General features: G+C 40.7%; 1 long non-coding RNA gene across 12 annotated transcripts in view; it reads left to right on the plus strand.

Moving 5' to 3' along the window:
• Positions 1–25121, plus strand: part of LOC132367087 (uncharacterized) — a 155821-nt gene that overhangs the window by 15732 nt on the left and 114968 nt on the right. For 10 of the 12 annotated variants that reach the window (XR_009503668.1, XR_009503675.1, XR_009503674.1 and 7 more), the window contains exon 2: positions 18741–18898. The exons of the other annotated variants lie outside the window; for them this stretch is intronic. This is a non-coding gene — a long non-coding RNA (uncharacterized LOC132367087). The remainder of the gene's footprint in view (positions 1–18740; positions 18899–25121) is intronic. 12 annotated transcript variants of the gene reach the window in all.

Below are 25121 nucleotides of genomic sequence, written 5' to 3' on the forward strand. Positions count from 1 at the left end.
TGGGACCACAACCGTGGAGCCCACACTGGGAGGCTTCAGTACATACACACATAAGGAATGTCTGTCCCCAGCCTGTACTGACTGTACCTTCTGTAACCTACTGAAATTCCTACTGGAATCAGAACTGAGACCCCAAATGCTTGAAGCCTTCATAAAGTTCTGTCCTTTGGCGCATGTAACGTGGACCTCTCATAGATGTGACACTCTGTACCGGAATCCTTGTGTAACTTGGCAGCTTAAGTCTGGGACTGGACACAAGAAACATTTACCTTGTGCTAAAGTTGCTTTGTGGAGAGAAGTTAACAGTGGGGTTCCACTGTGTGTAATTTGAACCACTGAATGTGATCTGTGGTACTTGTTCATTGATAGAGATTATGCAGAACAAGTGCCATCCTTAAGGGATGAACTCTGATGGGTGGGCACTAGGGGTGCACATCTGTCCCATGCATACAGCCTGGAGGTGCTCCCGTTGCTGGTAGCAAGCACTGGTTTCCAGATCCCAGAAGCCCACAGCCCTTCTCACTCACAGAGCTGCATGCTGCTCACAGATCTAGGTTAGTTCTGAGAGGCAAGTGGGAGGGCTGTTCCATCAGCTCCTGGCGTGCTCTCCTGGAGTTCAGGGGCACCCACTGAGGAGAAATGGTGAGGTGCCCATGTTCGGTAAGGGAAAGGAAGAATAGCTTCTGTCAAAGCGATATGGAATTTCAGAGCAGAAAGCAGCCTTAGCTCTCCTGCTGTGATGAGGAACACACACGAAAAAGAGGCATTCTCGAAACTTCTTGCTCTTTCCCAGGCTCTGCAGGACCTTTGAGTTCAGGAACGCAGGGGATAATAAGCAGTGGTGTTTGATAATTCCAAGAAGAAGTTTGCAGCCCCTAGATAAAATTCTAAATTGCTTGGGCATTTTCCATTAATAAGCAGCTGAGTAAGTAACAGGTGGGAGTTTGTGTGTGTGTGTGTGTGTGTGTGTGTGTGTGTGTTAAAAGAATTTCTGGCTCCTGTTGGTGACCAAATACTGTCCAAATTGTAAGTCCTATCCTCTCTACTTGTCTAGGGGGGTGACTCTGGTTACCTTGTTTAAGAAAGAATGAATACATTTTACAGCATGTTGCAGAAGGGGCTTGTTTGACTCTGAGATGGCTTTGCAACATTTTCCATTTTCATCACTTTGATGTGATATGAACTGTGCTGGCATTTGGATTCAAAAACTGGGGTTGGAGTCTAGACTCTGCTGCTGATGAGCTCTGTGTCTTTGAGTAAGCTCCTGAACTCCTCCTGGTCCTCACTTTCTTCAACTGGGGAAAGGAGATAGTTCCTGCCCTACTTATCTCTTACAGCATTTCATCTGGCTCCAAAGAGAGAAAGTGCATATGAAGGGGTAGGTAGGGGTAAGTAAATTTGCATAAGGACTTTGATAACCTTCCTGGGAAGGAAGGGACCAAAATCTCAACCCTCTTTCCTAGTAATTTCAGGCTATAGAAACCTTCGGGGTGGGCTGAGTGATCTAGTACCATAGGAGTATAAAAAGGCCTCTGTAAAAGCACTCAGGGTGGAAAGATGTGTTGGATGTGAGCAGAGATGCTGGATGTTGCCTTGTTCCCAAAAGCAAAGGGTTTGGCCTTGAGCAAATGTCTTGGGTGGGTGAATCTAAAGAGATGGTAGTTGGGAGCCCAAGTCACATTTGGCATGTGGCACCCACAGCTGAGAAAACTCTGAGTAGGGAACCCTCCTTCTTTCTACCTGAAGATCCATGTTGCCTAGACAGGATTTGGCACTCTGTTCGGTGGGAGAGTAGAGTGGTTCTCAATGCTATCAGTTTACCCCTTTAATAAGAAATATCTTAAAATGCTCCTTTTCTATCTTGAAATGTAAGTTATAGATAGTAGCACATATACACATATATGATCTACAAAAAATAACCTAATGTCCTAAGTATAATATAAAGAAAAAATGAATGGAAACCAATTTGTAATAAAGCAATATGGCCCAACTATACCAGAAGACACAATACAAAGTCAGATATTACACATGTAGAATCTCTGTGAGCACAATGGCCACGTATGCCAACTGATACAGGTATAGTGGGTTGAAGACTGTCGTATTACAAGCAGCTTAGCTGTTAGTGATACAATTTTCTGAAATGGTGAGCCACAACTGGTGCTGTTCCAAACAAAAAAACCCAATAATTTTCCCTTTAGTGAACGTGGTAGCTGCATTCCTGGAAATTTCAGCATATGTTAAAACCTTGCCAAGATCTTTTGTGCTTATATGTAAAACAGAATCAGGATCTAGGCTCAGATAATTATAAACAGGGGATAAAACTTTAATGCTTGGTGGAGTATTTTTGGATGGTTGAGTCATGTAGGTCATTGTTCTTGATGAGTAAGATGTATCACCTGCTTGGCAGGATGTCTAGAATCCCTGGCTCTGCCCACTAAAAGCCAATAACACACCTTCCGTCATTGTGACGAGCAAAATGTGCCCTTCTAATTTTAAAACAGCCTCTGGAGGTCATGTCATTCTCATTGAGAAGCACAAGGGTAGAGGTCCAGCTCACCTCCATTGCTCTGGAGACAGTTGGAAGTGACCAGGCCTTCTAGTGAAGGCATTGCTAGCCAATGGAAGACCTTATTGAACTTCATGGGACCCCAGCTGTATTAGCTTGAACTGCCATAACAAAATACCCCAAACTGGGTGGCCTAAACACCAGGAATTTATTTCTCAAAGTTCTGGAAGCTGGGAAGGCTAAGATCAAGGTGCCAGCTGATTTGGTTCCTCTTTTGCTGGCTTACAGGTGGTTGCCTTCTCTCTGTGTCCTCACGTAGCAGAGAGAGAGCTCTGGTCTGTCTTCTTCTTCTTATAAGGACACAAATGCCATCATGGAGGCCCCACCCTCATGACCTCATCTAAACCTGATTGTCTCCCAAAGGCCTTAACCTCCAGGGCTTCAACGTATGAAGTTTGGGGTGATGCAAACAGTAAGTCCATAACACCAGGTTTCTGGTCTTTGTTTTCTAAAGCAACCATCTTCTGTCAGGAGCTATTATGGTCTTCTGGGATCAAAGGAGACATCTGAGTTCTGGTTCTAGGGGCTACCTACGAGCAAGAAGGATGAAGAAGCCCCTTGTTTACGAGGAAGTGCCTGGGGAGTTCTTAGATCTGTTGGGGTGGGCAGGTGCTGGAGAGGGAATGTAGCCTTTCTGCTCTTCTGGACAAATAGAGTCCCAATCAAGTCATGTTTAAGAGTGTGTACTTGGGAGTTAGACAGATCTGGGTTTGAATCCTGTTTCAGTCATCTGGTAACTGTGTGACCCTGGAAAAGGTACCCAGCAGCCTAAGCCTCAGTGTGAAAATGGGCACAGACCTACCTGGCAGTTTGGTGGTGAGGAGTAATGAGATCTTTAATAAAAAGCTTTGCAGAGTTTCAGGCACGTGGTTAGAACTCACTCCATTAATTTGTGTTGTTGCTTATGGTAAAACAGTCATCCTTTGAGGAGTCATTTTTGTGGGGAAGAGCATTCGTCACAACTGAGGCTGCCTAGAAAAACCCCGTGACAAGGTACAGCTCCATTTCTGCAAAAAGTGATGGGAGTTTTTCTAGAAAGTAATTTAGGGGGAAAACAAGCCAACTCTGGATCATATTGCATGGAATGTTTTAAATGTGAAAGCAGACATCTTCCCTCTGACCCTTAATACTTAAGGGAATTTCTTCTTAATACTTCATACTCAGTCCCAAGGGACCTCTGAGTAGCCACGGCATAATGACCATCATACAATAACCTTTATACAATTGGAGGTATATGCAGTGGCTGCTTTGGAATTACAGGTTTGCCGTGTCATGCTGACTTATATCTAGCTAAGCAGAGTTAGAACCTATTACTATTCTGTTTGGAAAGGACCTGGAACAGAAGTTCATGGGAGTCTTCCTTATCTATACTATTTCCCCCAAAAGCGAATATAATGTGTGCTTCTGTTGATGCAAAACAAGCAACCAGGTCCTCTGATGCGCACACATTTCCCTGGGACAAACCACAGAGAAAAACTGTTTGGATGGATTTAATGAAAACATTTTGCTAGCTCAGAACTTCTTAAAGAGATCCAGCTTTCTTATGGAAAACAGCCCAGGATTCTTAGAGAAAATATTGAAGGTTGGAGAAGTATTCTTTTCCTTTATCAGTGTTGTTTTGCCAAAGAAGATGCTGGCTGTCTTTTTCACTGAAGAGTGAAAGGAAGTTCTGATCATATGCTTCCATCAGTCCATGGACACTTTTTCAAACTTGTTTTTCTTTATAACATTAAGGCAAGTGCTTTTCTTGTAACTATCTTTTTCATAAAGACTAAGACAATTAAAAAATAAGAATATAAAATATAACGAGGACTAAGGACAAAGAGAAATAAGGCAAAGTTGGGGGTAGAAAATGTGTGCTTGTGGGATGAAAATTCGGCAACCAGGGCAAGGAGGAAAATCTCATTTGGTTACATGATTTTTAAAAATAAAGTTTCTTAGAAGGAGCTCAATTGTCCCTGGCACTGAGAGCAGAATTACGTTTTCTCACAGGTACGAATAAAGAGGATATTTTGAGCTCTGAGGATCAATTTTCTCAAATGCCCCACAGTGACTGCCACTGAATTATATAGGACTGCTTTATAGAATGTCCCTCATTGCTGGCGTTTTGCCAAAGTGTGATTCTATAAAGGAAAAGAAAGAGCCTTCAGGCAATTCTCCATTTATACTATGTATTTTCAAATGAACTTGTGCAAAATATTGAGCAGCAAAGAGTTGGCGGTCATCTCGGATAAGTAACTGGAAGGCAGTTCTTTGTAGATGGGGAAGTGCAGAGACAGACTTGAAACAGTTCGATAAGCTGGGGCAGAGATGACATTCCTTTATAAATGTGAAAAGGAAACGCAGGGCTTCCCTGGTGGCGCAGTGGTTGAGAATCTGCCTGCCAATGCAGGGGACACGGGTTCGAGCCCTGGTCTGGGAGGATCCCACATGCCGCGGAGCAACTAGGCCCGTGAGCCACAATTACTGAGCCTGTGCGTCTGGAGCCTGTGCTCCGCAACAAGAGAAGCCGCGATAATGAGAGGCCCGCGCACCGCGATGAAGAGTGGCCCCCACTTGCCACAACTGGAGAAAGCCCTCGCACAGAAATGAAGACCCAACACAAACAAAAAATAAATAAATTAATTAATTAATTAAATCCATGAAAAAAAAGAAACGCAAAGGTATGGGAAGCGAAGAGAAGGCCGTCTACTTCTGCATGTTAAGGGCAAGTGCGTCAGAGAAGATGTAGATAATTTGAGGGAAGGGGAAGAAAAAAGTTAATGATAATTTTATTACCTTAAGATAACTGCTATTTGCACTTTTGTATGTTTCCTCCCCATGCCCGCCATCCACCATGGGTAATGTTAACAAAATTAGAATTTGCATACAATTTTATATTATTTTTCATTTAACTAAGCTGCATAAAGTAAGTGATTGTATTTTCTATTATTGGGGCATGTAGGGTGCTGTGATATAATTCCGACCATGGTTTTAGGCCTTCCATGAAGTGTTATATACCCACACGCTGTGAGAAAACAACGCTTTGGGAAAATTAGGAAAAGAGGCTGTTTAAATGGATCGGTGATCAGTAAAGAGACCAGAGTGGTACTATTTGGCAGGTCTTTTCCTCTTTTAAAGCAGCTTTCCCAGGAGTCCCTTTTTTCACGGTCAAGAATTTTTCATTTTTTGGGGTGGTGTGGACAAAAATTTGTTACCGATTATAGTTAGACACTGGTGTTTACATTTAAACTAGTCCCCATATACAAGACTTCCCAATAATCTATTGCTCATTTCCTTCAATTTTGTGTTTCTCCCTCCCAGAAATAAAACATTTCTGATGCTTAAATACAACCGCAAATGCACTGGACTCATGTCTTGAATGACCTCTAGGTTCAGATATTTCTTTGCTGACCTTGTATAGATTATCTCCTTACTGTATGGCTTTGAAATGTGTCACTTTTTTCTCTGTGACTCTGAATTACCTTCTGTTCCAGGAAGGTATATATAAATGCATTTTCTTAAATTGAGGTTATTTTCTGCTAGCCAGATGCCGTGGTCAGGTTTTACCTTCTCCTGGGACTGAAGTGTGACTGTCCAGTGAAGAGGCTAAGTGTTTTTCTTCCTATCATATGTGGCTTATAGAAATCAGACCCAGTGTTATGGTTGCTTTGTTCTCTGACAGCCTTAAAAAGTGGGGGGCAGGAAATCTGTCAGCAGATTGTCTCAGACAATCCCTTTTGCACTAAAAGATGATTTCTTCTGAGGAAATTTAACCAAATGTGACTTGAACCTTCTAAATTCTTCCTTTCCCAATAAATGAATTTAAGTATCTGAAAAGACATAATAAAATTAGAACCTTTCATTTGGTTTAATTAAGCAGCTGGGATTAATGAGAGGATGTCTTTTGCCTGCACTTATGAATCCTCCTCTGTTACTAGTATTCAGTTAATGAAAGGAAACAATCTGTACATGTTTGGGATTTTTTCTTCTCTCCAACACTGAAAATTTTATAAGCTGCTAGTTTTGGATATTTAAAGTCTTATAAGAGAAAAAACTCCAGTTTTCTTTCTTATCGCAAGAGGGAATGGATTTTTGTGCTTCTAGCATGAGAGGTAGGCTGTCCCTAGGTGGTATGTTTACTGCTCATACTTCTGTTTCAGAAATGTAAATGTGGTATAGGTACTCCATCATAGAAAAGGTCAATTTCCTGACAAATTGGTTCAGAATTTAACTGCAAAGTGAATCCTCTTTTCTCATGAGCTTCTATTCTAAAGCAGAGAAACTGCCTTGCTAGACTAGACAAATGACTTCAAAAACGTGTGATGATTGGTTCAGAGGGTTACCGGGTCCCTGAAATTCTGGGAACATCAATGGATTTCACCTGTAATTCTCTTCTCTCCTTTGGAGGCTCGGGTCACACCATTCCTGGGAGGAGGACTCTGGGCCTATCTGTGGGTTCTAAGAATGTTTGTCTCGATGTTCATGGCTTCTAAAACTTCTTCATTCTCCCTTTAGTTTAGGTACTTGTGTGGAGCTGGGTTTCAGTGTCTGTTGACCCCTAGGTTCTCTAGTAGCCTCACAGAGCCTTTCCACATGAATGTTTCCTCTTTTCCTCTCACTCCCATCCAGCTCCCCCGTTTCCTGTTATTTCCCCCTCTAGTCCTTCCCCTCCCCCTCCTATCCCCCAATCCTCCCTCCTCTCTCTCATAATTTGTTTTGGTTTCTTTCTTTTTATTTCGATTCATTAGAAAAAAATATTGGAAAGCACTGAGCATAATATAGCAATTTATTTCCACCATGTAAAATTTATAATTAACATTTCAAACTCCAAATTTTTTTAATAAGATAAAACATTATAGATAAAATTAAAGCCCTTTCTGATGCCTTGGTCCCATATTCTTCCTTGCCCTTCCTAGAGATAACCCTTATCAAGTATGTATCCCATTAGGCCAAAGACTCATCTGATGGCCCTTCTTTGTCTGGACGGTCATGTCAACTGGAGCTTCACAGAAGGCTGTCCTCTTGCTTTGTGGGTCATTAGTTTATTATGTGTAGTGAGGGCTGTGGGTATCCCAGAAGCAAATTTAATAAACATCCACTTTTAAACAAGCAGATTGAGTGGCCCCTGGGGTAAATTCATGGAGGAATCAAGTCTAGGAGACTTGAGCAGATGCAGCAGGCCCTTTGAAGCCACAGGAGATGTTCTTGTTGGAGTTCCATCTCCCTAGTCTCCCATCTGTATGAGCAGCCAGATCCTTAGTGACTGTCCCTGATTTTCCTTTTCTTCCCAGGAAACCTGACTTGGGTCTTCATCACTCCTGACCTCATTCTTCATTGTTCTCTTGGCTTCTTATGGGTTCTAATGTCCACATTTCTAACCCTGGCCTCATGGCCGTTTCCTGATTCCCTGGTCATGTGATGGTTTGGCTTTGATATTCTTAAATATATCCCCAAGCTCTGCTTAATTTAGTTGAAGGAACTCAGCAATGGGCTCTGATATAGTCTCCTCATGCTAACCCACCAGAGCATGCTAGGAGATAGGTAGTTGCTGGTAATCCACCTGGCTAAGACTTGACTTTATCCCTAGATCTGCACACCTTTCTTCCATTACTGCCAACTCTCAAGTCCTTGGGGAAAGCGGGGACCCAGGAAGCAAGGCACCCAAACCTAGCAGCGTCAGGGAGCCTGAAGTCTAAGCTGTCAGCACTGACTCTAACGGGCAGCCTTCAGCCTACCGAGACAGATCTTAGAGGGAGTGAGCTGATGCTGCAAGTGGCCATAGTTTCAAAGTTCTCTTCTGGGTCTCCTCTTGGTGGTGAGCCTAGGATCTGAAGCTTCTGCTTTCTGGGGCTCCAGGAATTGCTGACAGTCACGTGGAGACAGGCTGACAACACTGGGCTGGTGCTGCGTGGATGGAGGGTGCTTTCTCGCTCACTCCGCCACCTTCATTATATGTGTACTGGTCACTTCACAGGCTTTTTTATGAGCTTGTTGTTGTGCTTCTCTAATCCTTCGCCTTCCTCCAGCTTCTTTCCATTAATTTTTCCCTTCTCTTTTTGCCTTGACATATGGGTCTGCTTGGCCTGCTCTCTCCTGCTGTATCCGGTTAACTTGTCCTCTCGGCTGGTGAATTGTAGAAGCACATAATGAGAAATGGAAAATATTGATCAGCCTTGTATAAAGCATGCCAAAATGTTCATCAACCTTTCTCACTTTCATCAGATACCAGGGAAATAATATGGTGTGTAATGGACACCAACAGGCATCTCCAACAGGATTCAGGTCTCATGCTGTAGATCGTATTTATTGTGGAGAAATTATTTTTATTTGGAGTCTATAAAAAGATAATAGTACTAAAGAACAACCCTCTTTTACATATACTATTTTTAGTGTTCTTTGGTCTTACAACCCCCTAGTGATTAAACTTGCGGTTCATGAGGAAGAGTGATCGATCAACTTTTTCTCTGTGCTTTTGCACCATCTCTATTTAAGGTGGAGTTACAGTGTTGGAGGACCCTCTTAACTGCCCCCTTTTCATGCCTTTTAAGAAAAACAAACCAAATAAAATAAAACATCAAACAACACAAAACGAAACTTTCCTTATCCTCCTAGAGATTAGAATATGCTCAAGATTCAAATTACCAGCCAGACGTCTCAGTGAGTTCCTCTTCATGGTAGCAGCAAGAATATTGGGTCCAAAAACACTTGGGCATCTGGCTATCTGGATTCTAATGCTAGTTCCAGCATTTACCAGTTGGGAGGACCAGAGAAAAATCATCTAACCCCTTTGAACCTCAGTTTTCTTATGTGTAAAATAGGAGTTGATGAAACAAGCCTATCTTAGGATGTTGTAATAAGCAGAAGTGGGTGAAAGATGCTTAGCAAAGAGGTTGGCGTACAGTCAGCACTCAGGTATGGCTGACTCACCTCTGCTTCCTCTCCTCTCCCCTCGTCCCCCTCCTATAGTGAGTGGTTCAAATCAAGGCTCTGTCATGGGGTTGCCTGGGGTTGATCTTGGATCCACCCATTCTTGCTATGTCACCTGGGATAAAACCTTCCACTTTTCTGAGGTTGTTTCCGTATCTGGGAATCGACGGTGGAGATGATGAGGGTGACATACTCAAGTTCATGTTTTAATACAGTGCCTGAAGCATAGTAAATGTTCACTAGTTGTTATTATAACATGCTTATTAATATTCTTTCAAGGATGGCAGTCTTAGATCCCTGCTGAAGTTCTGGGGTGCTGGTGGAGTTGAGATGGGGATGGGGTAAAATGTATATGAAGTTTAGAAGAATAATCAGTGACTTTTCAGAGAAGACATGCTGTCTTGATTTGTTCATTTAAATTTAAGTGAGTCTCAAGTGATCCCTAAGGTCCTTTTAGTTCTATTACAGTCTCCGTCCTCATTACCCTCAATCCCTAGAAGATGACAGAGAAATGGAGCTGCCTTAGATCCCTTCGCAGAAGCTGCTGTTGAGGGCTTGGGGGGAGGGGAGCTGCTGGTCCTACTGGGCAGCAACCGGCGTTTTTCCTGGATTTCTGCACGTCCCTCCTCCTCTCTGTCTAAAATGTAAATAGACGCAAGGAGGGTCACCACTTGGGATGTTGTCAGCCAGCCCTGCCTTTGCCGTTTTCGAGTTAGTGGGAATTAACTGACAATTGTGTGAAAGCAAAGACAGGACCTGGGTGGGCCCTGGGGAGCCGCTCAGCACCTAGCGTTGAGTGGGTGGAAAGTACCCACATCAAACTGCCTGTTTTATAGGTTTTCCTGAGCTCATTTACACTCACCTCCTTTGCTGGGCCTCCCTAGGTTGCAGTCTACAGCCCATTGTCTTTGCCTTTAGCAAATGGAGACTCTCTAACCACACCCGCTCTTAGTCCGGCTTCTTTCATGCAGTATTGGCTGAGCCTAGTCCAAATAAGCTATAATATTCCTCTGTGTGTCCAGAGGTAACTACGTGTTCTTTCCCTCTAGCGAATTCGAGCCTTGTGACCTGAACAGTAGCTCACGTCTGACTCGCCCAAACCATTGAGAAAGAACCCTTTTCCTTACCCATGACGGCTAAGCAAATAGCCAGTGGTTCTCACCCCATAGTGCTAACAGCGTGGCCGGGTTCTCTTTCTCCCTTCTCAGCCAGTGTGGCAACAGCCATCCTTCTCTGTAACATAGTGACTCAGACTGGACTCTTGTCCATACCCAACAGAGCTTGTGCACATTTTCTGAAGTGGTTTCGATTAGGGGCTTATGCAAGTCATTACCCCAAGTCATCAAAACAGCAATTAACTCAATAACCATGACATTAAGCTAGCTGTTTTTTTCTGGGGAATGTGAAATTGGAAACCAATGCTGCAGTGTGCTTGGCTCAGCTGTGAGTTTCCATGAAGCAAAACTAAATATTGCAATTGTAAATATTGTAAATACCTGAGTTCAGAGGGACAGTGGACTACCTCTCTTTTTTTGGGGAAAGGATCATGGGGACAAAATGAGAAGTACAGAATAAGGAGAGAAAAAGATGAAGTGTCCAGTTCTGGGGGAACACCTTTATAAATGAATATCCACAGCTTTTCTGTGTTGTTTACTGTATCATGCATTACCTGGTGTATTTAACATATTCAAAAACAGTTCTGGTTAAACTCCTCCTAGGGGAATAGTATCTTTGGCAACAATGCTATAGAAAATTTGGGCTAATTTCATTATACATAATGACTGTATATAGTTATATTCCTTTAAAATTATATTTTGAAGATTAAATTATACTTTTCATGAAATAGAAAAGCTAATTCTATAAAGAAGCTATGAAAGCTTTCTCTAAAAAGTATTTTGAGTATTTCTCTACAGCTTATTTGACCTGATCATTTAATGATGAAAACCTAAGTTTTTCTTCAAACTAAAAGCTAAAAGCCTGATACTCAGTAAATATGGCAGTAATCAGACTTTTCCAGCCAAAAGAAGATCCCACAAATACTACAACCAAAGGCTTTGGAAAGAAATGTTTTTTGTTTTATTCCTGATTGTAAAATTAACATGTGTACATAGATCATTTGAAAAAGTACATAAAACTATAAAGAAATGAATGTTAGTAATGTAACCCCATTATGAGACCATTGTTAGTACTTTTGAAGTTTTTCTTTGAAAACGTTTTAACGCAGATGTGTCAGGCTATTTAATTGTACCCATTATTAGATATTGTTAATAACTAATGTTGCAGTGAACATTTCAGTGTATTAATCTTTGATTTTCTGCCCATTTCTTTAGGATATATTCTTAGAAAGGGAATCAATTTGTTTAGGCATCTGACATATTAAATTGCATTTCAGACAGATGATACTGATTTTCACTCATTAGTGTTTCTGTGTGTTCTGACTTCACTGTACCCTCAATGCCACTGAGTATTATTTTTTTGATCCAGTTTTTCTCAACTCTGGCTTTCACTTTGGAATCAATGCAAGAGTTTTAAACAAAAAACAAACACAAACAAACAAACAAAACAAGCCTATGCCTGAGCTCTACCGTAAACCAATGAAATCAGAATTTCTGGGGAGTTGAAGGGCCAAGGCATCTGTAAGTTTAAAAGCTCCCAAATGCATCTAGTGGATAGAAAGGACTCAGAATCACTTTGCTAACTGAGTAAATGAAAAATACTTCAAAGCCGTTTGATATCATAGCACATTAGAATCTAAGTGGTATATGTTTGCCTTATTAGCTTGAAAAACATACTGTGCAATTAGGGTCTGGCCAAAATATTTTGCCCCAAGTGGATTTTCACATGCTTGAAACAACATAAGGTCATCTCTGCATCAAAATAGCTCCCCCCATTCCTTACCATCTTACCAATTAGTTTTTAGAAAAGTTTTGCAGGGCCTTTTCTACTTTTTCCTATTTCATCTCTAAACTTTCTATGTCTGAGGCTCCTTCAGAAGTAGTACATTTTAATTGTCTTGGCTTTCTCATCGCTATTCAGTTGTTTATCAAGTATTTCATTTATTTTGGCATTTTCTGCACCAGGCCATGCATTGTCCATGCAAGAGTCTTTCTGTATCTCAGTGTAACATCATTTCCCCATCTTATTTGTTGTTTGGTAGATAAAAATACTAAAGAAGGCTATAAATAGCCTGATAGAAATACTAAACAAGGCTCTAAATAGCCTGATAGAAATACTAAAGAAGGCGTGTAAGTAGTTTGACCTGTCAGGTTTGATGATGCTCCAGGCGTGTTCTGGGTCCTTCTGGTTGTTAGTCCAGGGAAACCTTTGACGCTCACTCTATTAGGGTAAGTTGGTGTGAAATAGTCTGCTCTTTGGTGAAATATCTTCCTGTGCATGAGAAGTAGGGAAGGGAATGTTTCCTACGCACTTCTAGTGATCTTACCTGAAACTCTGATGCCAGATCATTACTTAATCTCCTTAAAGGCTTTTATTTCCTCATTTCTATCTTGCCCCTGGCGCCACACCTCACTCTTACCCAAGAAGGAGGAGAAGTCCCTTTCCCACATCCCCAATACTCTCTTATAGCCAAGAGTGACCATATGGTAACAGTTTTGTCCAATTACATGTAAACAAAATTCTGCTGGCAGATTTGGGAAAGAGTTTCGTTTTCCAAATGAAAGTGCAGTGATAATGGAACCCCTTTCCCTTACTTCTAGCCTTGAATTTAGATGTGATGCCTAGAGTTTGATGGCCATCTTGCAACCATGAGGTAACAGACCCGAGGGAAAGACCAAGAGAATAGCAAACGTGGCTCTGCTATCTTTGAGCTGGTGGACCAACACTAACCATTGCCTGCATCCAGACTATTTTTGGGAAGTAAACATGCTGTTATTTGAGTCAATGTTAGATGGATTTTCTTTTACACTCAGCTGAGAGCATTCCTGGTTCACGCAAATATTAGTATCACATTTAGCCATTGAACATAGCTTGTTATTTCCTATTTCTTCTGTATAAGAGCTGAATTTGAAAGTCCAAGACCATTCCTAAATGGGGCAAGACCAAGCTATCTCGTTATCTCCCTTTTATTCTCTTCTCCCTTGGGCAGTGGTCAGATTTGGGCCAGTTCTTGGGCTAAGAATTGGGGAAAGTCACTGCTTCTTATTGTCTGTCTCTGCCTATGCTGGTAGGTCAGCTTGCTTTAGTCTAAAGTTATTTCGGCTTAATTCAAATAGAAAAAAATGGGACGTTATTGTCTATACCAACTTCTCCAAGCTTTTCACTGTTGATTTTGGGCCCACAGACACACATAATAGTAGTTGTTTGCTTCCTTTTTGCTCTTGTTTCTTGCGGATTTCTGTCTTTTACAATCCTGGCAAGGTGGGGAAGCTGATATCTAAGCAGGATATTGGTACCTCTTGCTCTAAGTCCATCTGTATTACTCTAATTTGACACAATTTCCCTCATCTTTAATGACTGACACAGTTGTGGGAATGAATGTCATTTGAGGTTACATCTATTTGTTCTATGCTACCAAATGTTATGCCAGTGCCTTAATTGGTTTTGTGAGAGTGAGCTTGAAGCCACGGGTATATAAAGCAATTAAAATGTTTTGGCAGTTTTCGTCAGTCACTGAAGCATCATAAATTTTTGATTGGCTATGTGATGGACATAGTTACTGAGCACAAGTAGATGTGATTTCTATGAGTTCAACTAGAGGATGGCAAAGAAAATGCAAATATGTTTGAGGTTAAAGAGAAATGTATCAAACATCCAGTCATTGCTACAGTAGCTAAGTGTTGAATCAAGAGGGAAAATAAAGGTAAATTTAACTTTTTCCTCCATATAATCATCACTAGCTTTACCTATTTCAAATTTTTAGCTAAGTGATTTTTAGATTGGTTTTGTGTTGTTTTCTAGCTGTTCACTATTTGTTTCTATTAAACGTGTAGGAATTTATAGAACTGGTCTGTATTTTGCCCCTATACTTGTCATCTTAAGTCTGTGGAAGTATCATGTAAAAACAGGTATTTACAATTCTGGGCTTGAACTAAACTGCTGAAACAAAGACCTGGTTTATTTGTAACCAAGAATCGCCCAGTTCATCTTTTTCAGATGTAACATGTACTGGACCGTGAAAACAGCTCTGACAACAAGCTTTCTTTGGAGCCTAAGTCATATTACTTGCTCACTGGAGCATCCCCTTTACATAGCCTGTCACCATGATTCTAGCTCCATCTGATTGGAACAGAGATTGATCTTGGAAAGAAGCGAGCCTATGTAGAATGTTACTTCCTAGCAGAGTGCCCAGAAAAAGGGTGCCAAGGAAAACCCAGGCAGGTCCTTTGCAGATGGACACATGAGATCATGTAGTGACCTCCTCCCAGAGAAGGCTCTTACTAATAAGAATCTTTCCTTTTTACTTATTCACTTTGTTTCCTTTGGGGCTTGATAACCGGGTGCAAGCTTCACCCTGACATCTTGATTTTAAATATATTAAAGGGATTTTCGTGGTCTACCCTGTACCCCAGGATCATTGGTATATTCTCTGCATGTATCAGGTGAGAGCTAGGTCAGTTCCCTGTGAGATCAGGATGTGAGTGGAGGAAACTATGTCTCTTTCTTGACTCTTCATGTCCTTCTAGAGATGTTCTGACTCCTTATCATTCAGAGGTGGAACCAAAGAAATCAGATTTTATTCTAGAAACCAGCTGCCAAACCTTGAAGTCCCCCAACCTCAGGCTGGGTGGCAGTGATGGTCAAGTGCAAAGGGGCAGTGTTCTTCCCTGACAATACTGAAGTCATTGCTGAGTCTTCTCCACATTCTTAGGAAGTAGACAAGTTAGTAAGGAGTTACCTTACTTCTTTACCGACAGAGGAACTGGCGAGAGAATTAAACCTCTCAGTTTCGGGGGCTCTCGTTTAGACCCCACCCTGTGTTGTCATTCAGGCTCCTGGCCTTTGCTCTGTTCCTGGCTCATCCCGGAGGAAACTGGCCAGACTCCCTCACCTGGTTGGCCTGTGAATTCTCCCGCTCTTTCCCAGTCTCTCCTTGTTAATTATCAGCACAGACAACCCCCGTGTGGTAAGACTCCATAAAATCCTCACAGGCCTCAAGCGATGAGGATAAGAACTAAAAAAATATCTCTGCGGTGGAAGCTAATTGTGTATTTTTAATTAATTGTTCCAATTAGTCCCACTCTTTTCAGTTACGTTACTCTATAACAATGTCAGCTGGGATGCTTCTGGAAGTAGAAATTTCTGTAATGGTCAGGTACTCGTCAATTAAAACTCCTACTCTATGCAATTAGCTTCTCTTTGTGTTTTCATGTTTTCATAAGCAGCATGGATGCAGCTTACTCTAGAATGAATGGCATCGATCCATTTCTATCCTATAATTTTGATAGCGTACATATTTTATTATAGAGAAAAGTCAGTTATCAAAGATAGTACAATTAATGATGAAATAATTGTAAAAGACGTAGTCTTGCCCCTTCATTTATTAAATTTTGTAATGTAAAATTTGACAAACAAATAACAATAGCAGCAGATGGTGTATAGTTAAGGGTTTGGAGGCAAATGGCTTTCAAAGATTTCAACTAAGCACTTTGAAAGCGTATTTAACATATTATTGTTATGGCTATTTGTGATTAGCATATTTATTTGGTCATTAGAATCAGGCTTCTTCAGGGTCACAAATAAGAAAGAAGAGGATAGGCTGGTTTTAGTTACCTACGTGGGGCTCATAAAACTTTTTTATCTCAAATATTCAGGATTTTCCTTCTGTAGCCTAAAATTTTATTGTACAATAAAGTTTGCTTTCAAATAGAGCTAAGCACAGCATGACAGTTTTTGCATGATTATTTAATAATTAGAATTCTTTTTACCACAATCTGTTTTTTAAACATATTATGAACTATTACAAACATACAGAAAAGTACACAAAACATAAATATATAGCTCAATGGTTATTCATGAAGTAAATGTCCGTGTAAGCACACCAAGGTCAAGAAGTAAAATATTGAGAGCAGCCCTTAAGTGCTCCTCATGTCTCTTCCCAGTCACTCCTTGTTCCTCTCAAAAAGCAACTACTTTGAAGAAATTTCATTCGGCATTCATTTTTATGTTTTGAGAAGATGGCTGTTGGTCTCATTGCTTCTTTAAAAGCAATTTTCTTTGTATGCTAACTGCATTTAAAATTTCTCTTTGTTTTTGGTTTTCCACAGTTTTACTGTGATTTGCCTAGTAAAGTCTTAGGCGAGGACTTCGTTATTTAGCCTATTTGGAGTTCACAGGACTTCTTGAATCCACAATTTATTGTTTTTCTTCATTTTGGAAAATTCTCAGCCACTATTTCTTAAAGTGTTATTTTGGACTCATTTTTTTCTTTCCTTTCTCTCTAGGATTCTAGAAGTATTTTGGAGCTTCTCACTATTTTTTCTACCCTCTTTAAAAAATATTTTCCAACTTTTTGTGTCTAAAGTATATTTTTCTTACTTTATTCACTAATTTTAGTTCATTAAGTCTCTTTTTCAATTCTGTATAACTTGCTCTAAACTGATCCATTGAGGTCTTAATTTTGGTTATTGTATTTTTGATTCTAGAATTTCTACTTAGTTCTTTTTCAATTTGAAATGTCCTTTAAAAATAAATTCTATTCTGTGCTGAATTCATAATCTGGTCTTTTAACTCCTTGAAAGAGTAAGCATAGTTTTGTTTTTATGCTTTCTATATTTCATTGCTATTCATGACATACCATACTTTGATGAATGTCAGAAAGATGATGTGATGCTTCCCTAGACAGTGGTATTCAGTGTGTTATTGATGTGGTGATATCAAAAGAGCCAACTAAGATTCTCTTTGGATTGATTCATAGACTTTTTTCTTTTTGTCATGAAAAATTCACAATCTATACTGAAGTAGAGGAAAATGTATGAGAACCCACAAGAATCCATTACCCAGTTTCAACAATTATCAACATTTAGCAACCATAGTTATCTTAAAGTTCATGCCTGATAAATCTAATATCTGGATCCACTGTGGGTCTATTTCCATTGTCTGTTGGCTCTATGTCTCTTTTTCTTGTCTTCTTGCTACTATTTCTTTGGGTTTCAGAAACTGTATTGAAAAATTATTTGTAGAAATAATTTGATGTGTAGGATAATTTCTTTCTGTAGGGAAGATTTATGTTTTCTTCTACTACATGCCTGGCAGCTCTTGAATCTGGAATCATCTTAATCCAATTTCAGGGACGAAGATGTTTCGAAGCTGAGCTGAAACTGCTGCAAGAACCAGTCTCCTTTGGGTCACTCTGTTAGGGTGACCTAGGCTCTCTTACCAAGTCCAAGACTACAACATTTGTGATTTTATCTCCATGAAACTGCTAAAAGTGCTGCGTAGCCCTTTGGCTGCCTCTTCCTGAATTGATAAATTCCGTCAGAGGAAAAACCCAAACATTAGATATTTACTATCTCATTAACTGTCCAATGCTTTTCAAGCAGAGTAAATATATGTATATTATGAATATGTGTGTGTGTGTGTATGTACATTAGTTATCCTCAGAAAGAAGATTGGTCCAGATCTCCTGGTCTTCCATAACTAGAAGTAAAAGCCTATTCTACACATCTTAAACAATCTCTCATCCTACAGTCTTTTTTACTAATCATTTTTAAAGGGAAACTTGAATTGTAAAATACAATGATTGCTTATGGAGTAATTGATTTCTATATCTACCAGTAAGAATTTATTAATCGCTGTTTCTGTAAGCTGTTTGTTTACTCTCGGGTCCTTCTCTCATTCTGATTTTTGTCACAATACAGGCTCTCTGACTCTTTGGCTTCCAAGTAGGTGTACCCAAAGAAGGCCCTGGTAGAAAATTGGAGGGTGAGAGTAGGGCAGAGATGTCAGGGTATTCTTACCACTATTTTTGCTTCCTTTGGTGTCTCTGGCAGTAGCTGGGTCTCCTTCATGGTCTAGCTCTTACTGAAAGGCTCTGGCTTCTGGGTTGTGGTAACATACCTCCTCCCATTGTTTCCCCTACCCCTAAAAATAATAGAGTATTCCTACAGTTGTTAACCTATGGGTTGCCTTACTCTTTTTGGCTTCTCAACCCTTCTATCACTGTGTAATCAGTGATACCTCTAAATTTACCTCCAAATTCCCACCATATAATAATACCCCCTATTTTAAAGACCTGGTGCAGTTACTTTATCTGTCTATAGGGTTTTGTTACAGTACGAAACGTGTAATACGCAGTACTTATCCTCAGGAAAGGTACAGTCTTGACAAGGAACAAAAGACGTCTGTATATGAAGAAATGACAGATGACCATGTGTTAAGTGTCAGCCTTGATGGATTTATACAAGAAGGCCAAAGCAACTCAAGGAAGGGAGAGACCCCTGGAATCCTCAGGACCTTTTGGTGGAGGTAAGTCAGGTTGTGTGGTAGAATAGAATAGAAAACTCTCCAGGTGGAGCTGAAATAAGAAGTTTCTGGAAAACAAAACTCTAGATCAAAATCTGCATGGAAAAGTAGCTTTTGAAATGATTTTCCATTCAAACTAATGACATATATGAGTAACTTGATGATTCTTGTGCATGCTTTGAAAAATCTTTAAACTTTGAAAAACTTTTAAAACCGATGTGACGGCATTTTCTTTTTGTTTTTAAGATTTAATTTTATTTATTTTTGGCTGCGTCGGGTCTTCGTTGCTGTGCATGGGCTTTCTCTAGTTGCAGCGAGCGGGGGCTACTCTTCATTGTGGTGCGCGGGCTTCTCATTGCGGTGGCTTCTCTTGTTGTGGAGCACGGGCTCTAGGCGCGCAGGCTTCAGGAGTTGTGGCTCGCGGGCTCTAGAGCTCAGGCTCGGTAGTTGTGGTGCACGGGCTTAGTTGCTCTGTGGCATGTGGGATCTTCCTGGACCAGGATCGAACCTGTGTCCCCTTCATTGGCAGGTGGATTCTTATCCACTGCGTCACCAGGGAAGTTCCTGTGATGGCATTTTCAATCTCACTTTACACATTTGGTCTTACTCGTTCATAAACTTGAGCTTCACTGGAAATGACCCTGTCATTCACTGCAGACAAGTTCTGTCATTTTAGATGCTACCAACAGACAACCGATTGAAAACTGAACGATGAGTGGTAGTCAAAGACCTCTTGAGCAAATATATAGTTTTCCAGTGAATAAGGGTTCATGATGGGTGCATGATGAACTGCTCTTTCTAAGCCAGGATGTGACTCTACTTTTGGGTGGACTGAGGCATTTGAAGTAAGTTGGGAGATAGAAGGTGTTGTGTGAAACCAATTATTTTTATGTCGATTGTTACTCTGGAGCTCATTTTTATCATGTTGCCAGGCTGTGGTCAAGCCCAGTGCTGGGGGATGAACATTCCTCTAGTTTGGTGTATATTGTTTTTGGGCAGTCAGTGGAAAGAGCATTGAATTTGGAGTCAGATCTAACTTGGAGACCCCTCTTGGATCTTCCTTGGCTATTTGATCTTGGAGAAAGCATTTAACTTCTTGAGTTTCGCCTTCCTTATCTACAAATTATTAAGAGTATTGCAATCTCGTAGGAGACTGTTGTAATAATTTAGGTGAAAGTGCTTAGTAAACTCTTACAAATGTAGCTATTTCTTGCACAAACATTTGAGCTGCCCCACTATGTCTAAGCTATTGTGCTTGGCCAGGTTAGAAAATTTGCTGGGGGAGAGATCGTAGGCACCTAATGGTACTTCTACATAGGACCTTGTGCTTATAAAACAGGCAAGGGAGAATCACATAATTTTCTTTCTTGCTTTTTTTATTTTTCATTTTTCAATTGCCACTCCTGAAACTGACTTATAGAATATTTGTATTCACTGTACATATTGCTCACAAGATGCACTTGGCTCTGCTCCAAAGGTGGAAGTTGAAATAAGTAAGTGTTCCCATTATGACTAAACTCTATCTCCTTCCCTCTCTTATATCCTGGAGTCCTCATAATATATACACAGCATAAAATGTACATGAAATAACAAGTCATTATTTGCAATGCATCATTTGTACAGTTTTTTCCTCTCTGGGGCCTTATTAGCAATTGACAATCTTAAAATTTTATCTCCCAAGCAGGGTCCTCATCAGGTATTCCTTGACCCCATTCTGTTAAGCATCTTCACCAATCATTATTAAGCCACCTACTAAAAATCAGAAAAAAAACCCAGCCCAAGGGAGCCTCCCCTGACCCCTACTGCAAGCTAATAGCTTCCCCTATCCAGAACAAATGCTAAAACTGGTTAGAAGTCAAATTATTTACTCTCAGAATAATAGTCTTTTGCGGTTTACGCTTATCTTGTCACCCAACCACAGTAATAATATGTTTGACATGAACTGCATACTAATTACTTTTATTATTCCAGAAGTTTCATTAGCAACAGTCCTCCCTTGCCCCCAATACTCCCAAACTCCCAAATGTCTAAAAATACCATCTTAACTATATCCCCGAGGACAAAATAAATTCTAGCATACACATTTTATATTTGCTCCTCCACCTCACTCCCACCCTGGCCGAATCTTTCAACCATCATACCAAAAATGCTAAAAGTCAGAAAGAATATCATCATGATTTCTCAAAAAGAACGCTTACTCTGAACTTAAGAGGACTTTAAGAATCTTCTCTTAACTCAGACCTGAGAGACAATTGGACACTTTCTCCCTTCCTTAAAACAAACAAACAAATTATGGTCTGTACAGATTTTTAATTTTATTAACCAGTTTTCAGCTATTAGAAGCCTAGAAAATAAATGTAAATACCGAACTTCTGAATGCCAAGATTTAACTTGGAATTTGAAAGTAGATAATGAAGACACTTGAGGCAGTCAAAATAAATGAAATAGCCTCCATGGATCACATTCAAACTTCTGTTTTAAGCAAAATTTGGGCAAGTGGTTCATAGTAGATTAGAAGTAGTGACTTGGAAATGGAAACGTGGTTGCCCTGTGTTGTAGTCAGTTCGAACTGCCATAATAAAATACCATAGACGGGGTGGCTTAAACAAGACACTTATTTCTCCCAGTTCCGGAAGCTTGGAAGAACAAGATCAAGGTGCAGTCCTATTTTTCCTAGTCCTCTTCCTGGCTTGCAGACAGTCAGCTTCTCACGTGGCCTTTCCTCAGAGCACGTGTGTGAGGAGAGAGAGAGAGCAAACTCCCTGGTGTCTTTTCTTTTAAGGGCACTAATCCCATCATGAGGGTCCCATTCTCATGACCTCATCTAAACCTACCTACCTCTCAAAGGTCCCATGTTCAAATACCATCACATTGTGGGTTAGGATTTCAACATGTGAATTTTAGGGGGACAAAATTCAGTCCATAGCACTCTGCAAAAGTCAGATATACCAGCAGCAGCCAAAAGAGGAAGTAATCCCTTGATAGGGAGGGATCAAAGAAAAACTACTGTAACATTTTATTTTTAAAAGGGACCATTTAGTTCAGGAACGTGTTGCTCTGTGGAGGTGAGTGGTTCCTGAGGGCATCATGATTACTCATGTTCATAATAATGAGTCTGATTCATTAAAAAAAGGATGAAATATCTTCAATGCTCTCTGTTTAAGAGGGCACTGAAAAGAATGTAATCTATTTTAGAATTATTGTTGTCAACGTACTTAAAATATTGGTGTGTCTACGGGTTGCAATCAATCCTGTGAAACATCCATTTATGTGGAATGGTTGGTTTTCCGAAACCTGATAAATCTCATGCATTAATAAACAATAAGTAATTTTTAGGGTCAGTCAGTGGGATACCATTTCCAAAGAACAATTTTCTTTTAAACTGAATTATGCAAGAGCTAACAAAATTTAGTGTTGATATTTCAGCTGTTGAAAACAATCCATCAGGTTCTTCACTACTTAGCACCAAGGTAGAAAAAATTTATCACAGTGCTCTTTTATCCAGGCGTGTCTATGCATGACCAATCTCATTGCCCTTTAATTTAAAGATGGTAATAGAGATCAAGGGTACAATAGAAGAGAAAACTTATGTTTGACCACAATTCTTCCACCTGGGCCAAGGAACAATGATTTCCTGACTTGTCTGCCTTTTGTCTTAGTGCCTTCTCTCCTGTTAATAGCCTTTTTTCTGGACCCTATTGTGATTGCAATGGTCAGATTTCCCTTTTTGCTGCCTGCCATACTTACCAACCAATCAGCATCCATCTCCGCAATGAGGCTTATCTTGCCAAAAGTTGAGGATACTCAAAGACCATTGGCTGCAATTCCCTATATCAATCCCTACACTAGAGATGACCTTGCCAATGGGACCGTAATAATTGACATTGCTTGGCAAAGCCTCCCCATACTCTGGATGATGTTTGGAAAGGTATAGTCGGCTTCTGCCTCTATAATTCTCTTTTTATATATGTTTTCATCTATAAAAACCCCCATTTGGCTGATACATCCCTCTTTAGCTATATTAAAATCTTTGCGGACTGGTCTTATCTTGCTGGCAGTGGTACTGGGCTGTCTTGTTAAGGTGACACTGCAGATCTTGGTTATGAGCCATTATGTCCTGATTTGAGAGTTTATGCCTGGGTATAATCTTATTCTTTTAGATTTGTGTTCTTGAAGAGGATGCCTCAGTGTAGTACCCCCAAATCAACAGGTACTGAATAACACTATGTACCAAGTGCTTTATCTGCTACCCACATCTAATCTATTAGCAAAGCCTAGTGGCTCCACGTAAAAAATATATCCTGATTCTACTTCTCCTACTTCCACTGCTGTCAGTCTAGCCCAGGCCTCTCACTCTTATTCACCTAGACACTGCCATGGTCTCCTAACCAGTCTCCCTTCTTCCAGTCTTGTCTGTTGGGCTTTTTCAACACAGCAGCAGTGATCCCTTAGAATACCGATAGACTCATATCACTCTTTTGCTCAAATCATCCAACTGCTTCCTATGAGAGAATAAAATCCAAATGTTCATTGACTGGATACAAGGCCCTACCTGGTATAAGGGCACCTTCTTGACCTCATCTTCTAACATCTCCCCCTTGCTCACCCTCTTCACTTACGCTGGCCCCCAAATGCTTCTTCTGACATGCTAAGCGTGGTCCTGCTTCGAGCCTTCTGCCCTTGCTGTACCCTTGTGGGGGGGGGGAGGGGGCGTGCAGGGGGTAGGCCTGTGTTTTCCCCTGATGTGTGCATGTCTAGGTCCCTCACTTCATTCAGAGTGCTGTGCATTTGTCCTGTCATTGGAGAAGCCCGCCCGGACCACCCTATCTAAAATAAGAGCCTCCCACCCTATGCTGTATTACTCTGTGTCTCTCCTTGCCCTGCTCATTTATTTGCTCATTGATTTTTTGGTTCAACTCCTTCCACTAAAACATAATCCCCACTAGAGTTGGTTCACAGCTATATCCCCAGTTCCTAGAGCAGTGTCTGGCAACTAGTGTGCCTTCAGTAAATATTTGTTGGCTAATTGACACAATGATTCCTTATCTAATTGAATCCTCACAGCACTTCGTTTAGGGGTTAGGTGCCTGTAATCTTGTAATCTTAGGTGCCTGTAATTTTGTAAAGAAACTGAAAAAGCAGGCCTACTAACTTGCTTAGAGAATGTAGATACTACAGAGCTGAGTTTTGAATTTTGGTCCTCATGACCTGGTGTTCAGTGTCCAGTGCAGCACACTTTCTTTTTTTAAGCATTTATTGTTCATTTATATTTCTTTTTTTTTTTTTTCACATCTTTATTGGAGTATAATTGCTTTACAATATTGTGTAAGTTTCTACTGTACAACAAAGTGAATCAACTATATGTATACATATATTCCCATATCCCCTCCCTCTTGAACCTCCCTCCCACCCTCCCTATCCCATCCCTCTTGGTGGTCACAGAGCATTGAGTTGATCTCCCTGTGCAGCACACTTTTAACCCCCATCTAGTGGTGTGGAGCTATAGGGCAATGTCAGTGAGTGCTGGGAGGTGGCCTTCCAGGACCTGGCCATTGGTGTTCAGTGGCAGCACAGAATCATTAGGTTATTGCTGATTTTACAGCTGATGATGAAATTTCTCAAGAAGCTAAATTGTGGCCCATCCACATATCTATCAATCAGGACTCCTCAGTCTCAACATGGAGCATGTGGAGTTTAGTTTTCTGTTTTCTTGACATTCTGTTCTGAATTAACAGGTCAGAAACTTAATGATTGGACATTGTGTTGTGGTAGTTATTACTTACTTCCTCACCCTTTCCCAGATAGATAACAATAACAGGACCTAGAGTATATACAGACTGAATCCAGAGCCAGAAGACAGGAGGTTAACCAGATCAGAATCTTTCATTCAGGGATCAGAGTCACATAACCAGCTACAGGTCCAAGATACAGAATGTTAGATGTGACATTTCCAGAATTTTCAGCAATCAGCTCTTCTTTATCGATGGACTACTGCCCCATTGTAGGAATGTCTGGTGTTAGACAAGGAGGACTCTAGAGACTAACCAAGTGCCCACACTTGCCTCTTGATGCCGCCTCGTGGGCCAGGGCAAAGGCAAGGTCAGGAGCACCTGTCGACCACATTGCCCCAGCAACTGGAAGCCAAATGGGCTCCATGGCTGGCTGCTGGTCTGTGTGTCAGTGGGGTTCATCTCTGAACGGACAATGCTGACTGTCTCATAGGTTG

The sequence above is a fragment of the Balaenoptera ricei genome, chromosome 6, assembly GCF_028023285.1.
Source record: "Balaenoptera ricei isolate mBalRic1 chromosome 6, mBalRic1.hap2, whole genome shotgun sequence".
Classification (NCBI taxonomy): Eukaryota; Metazoa; Chordata; class Mammalia; order Artiodactyla; family Balaenopteridae; genus Balaenoptera; species Balaenoptera ricei.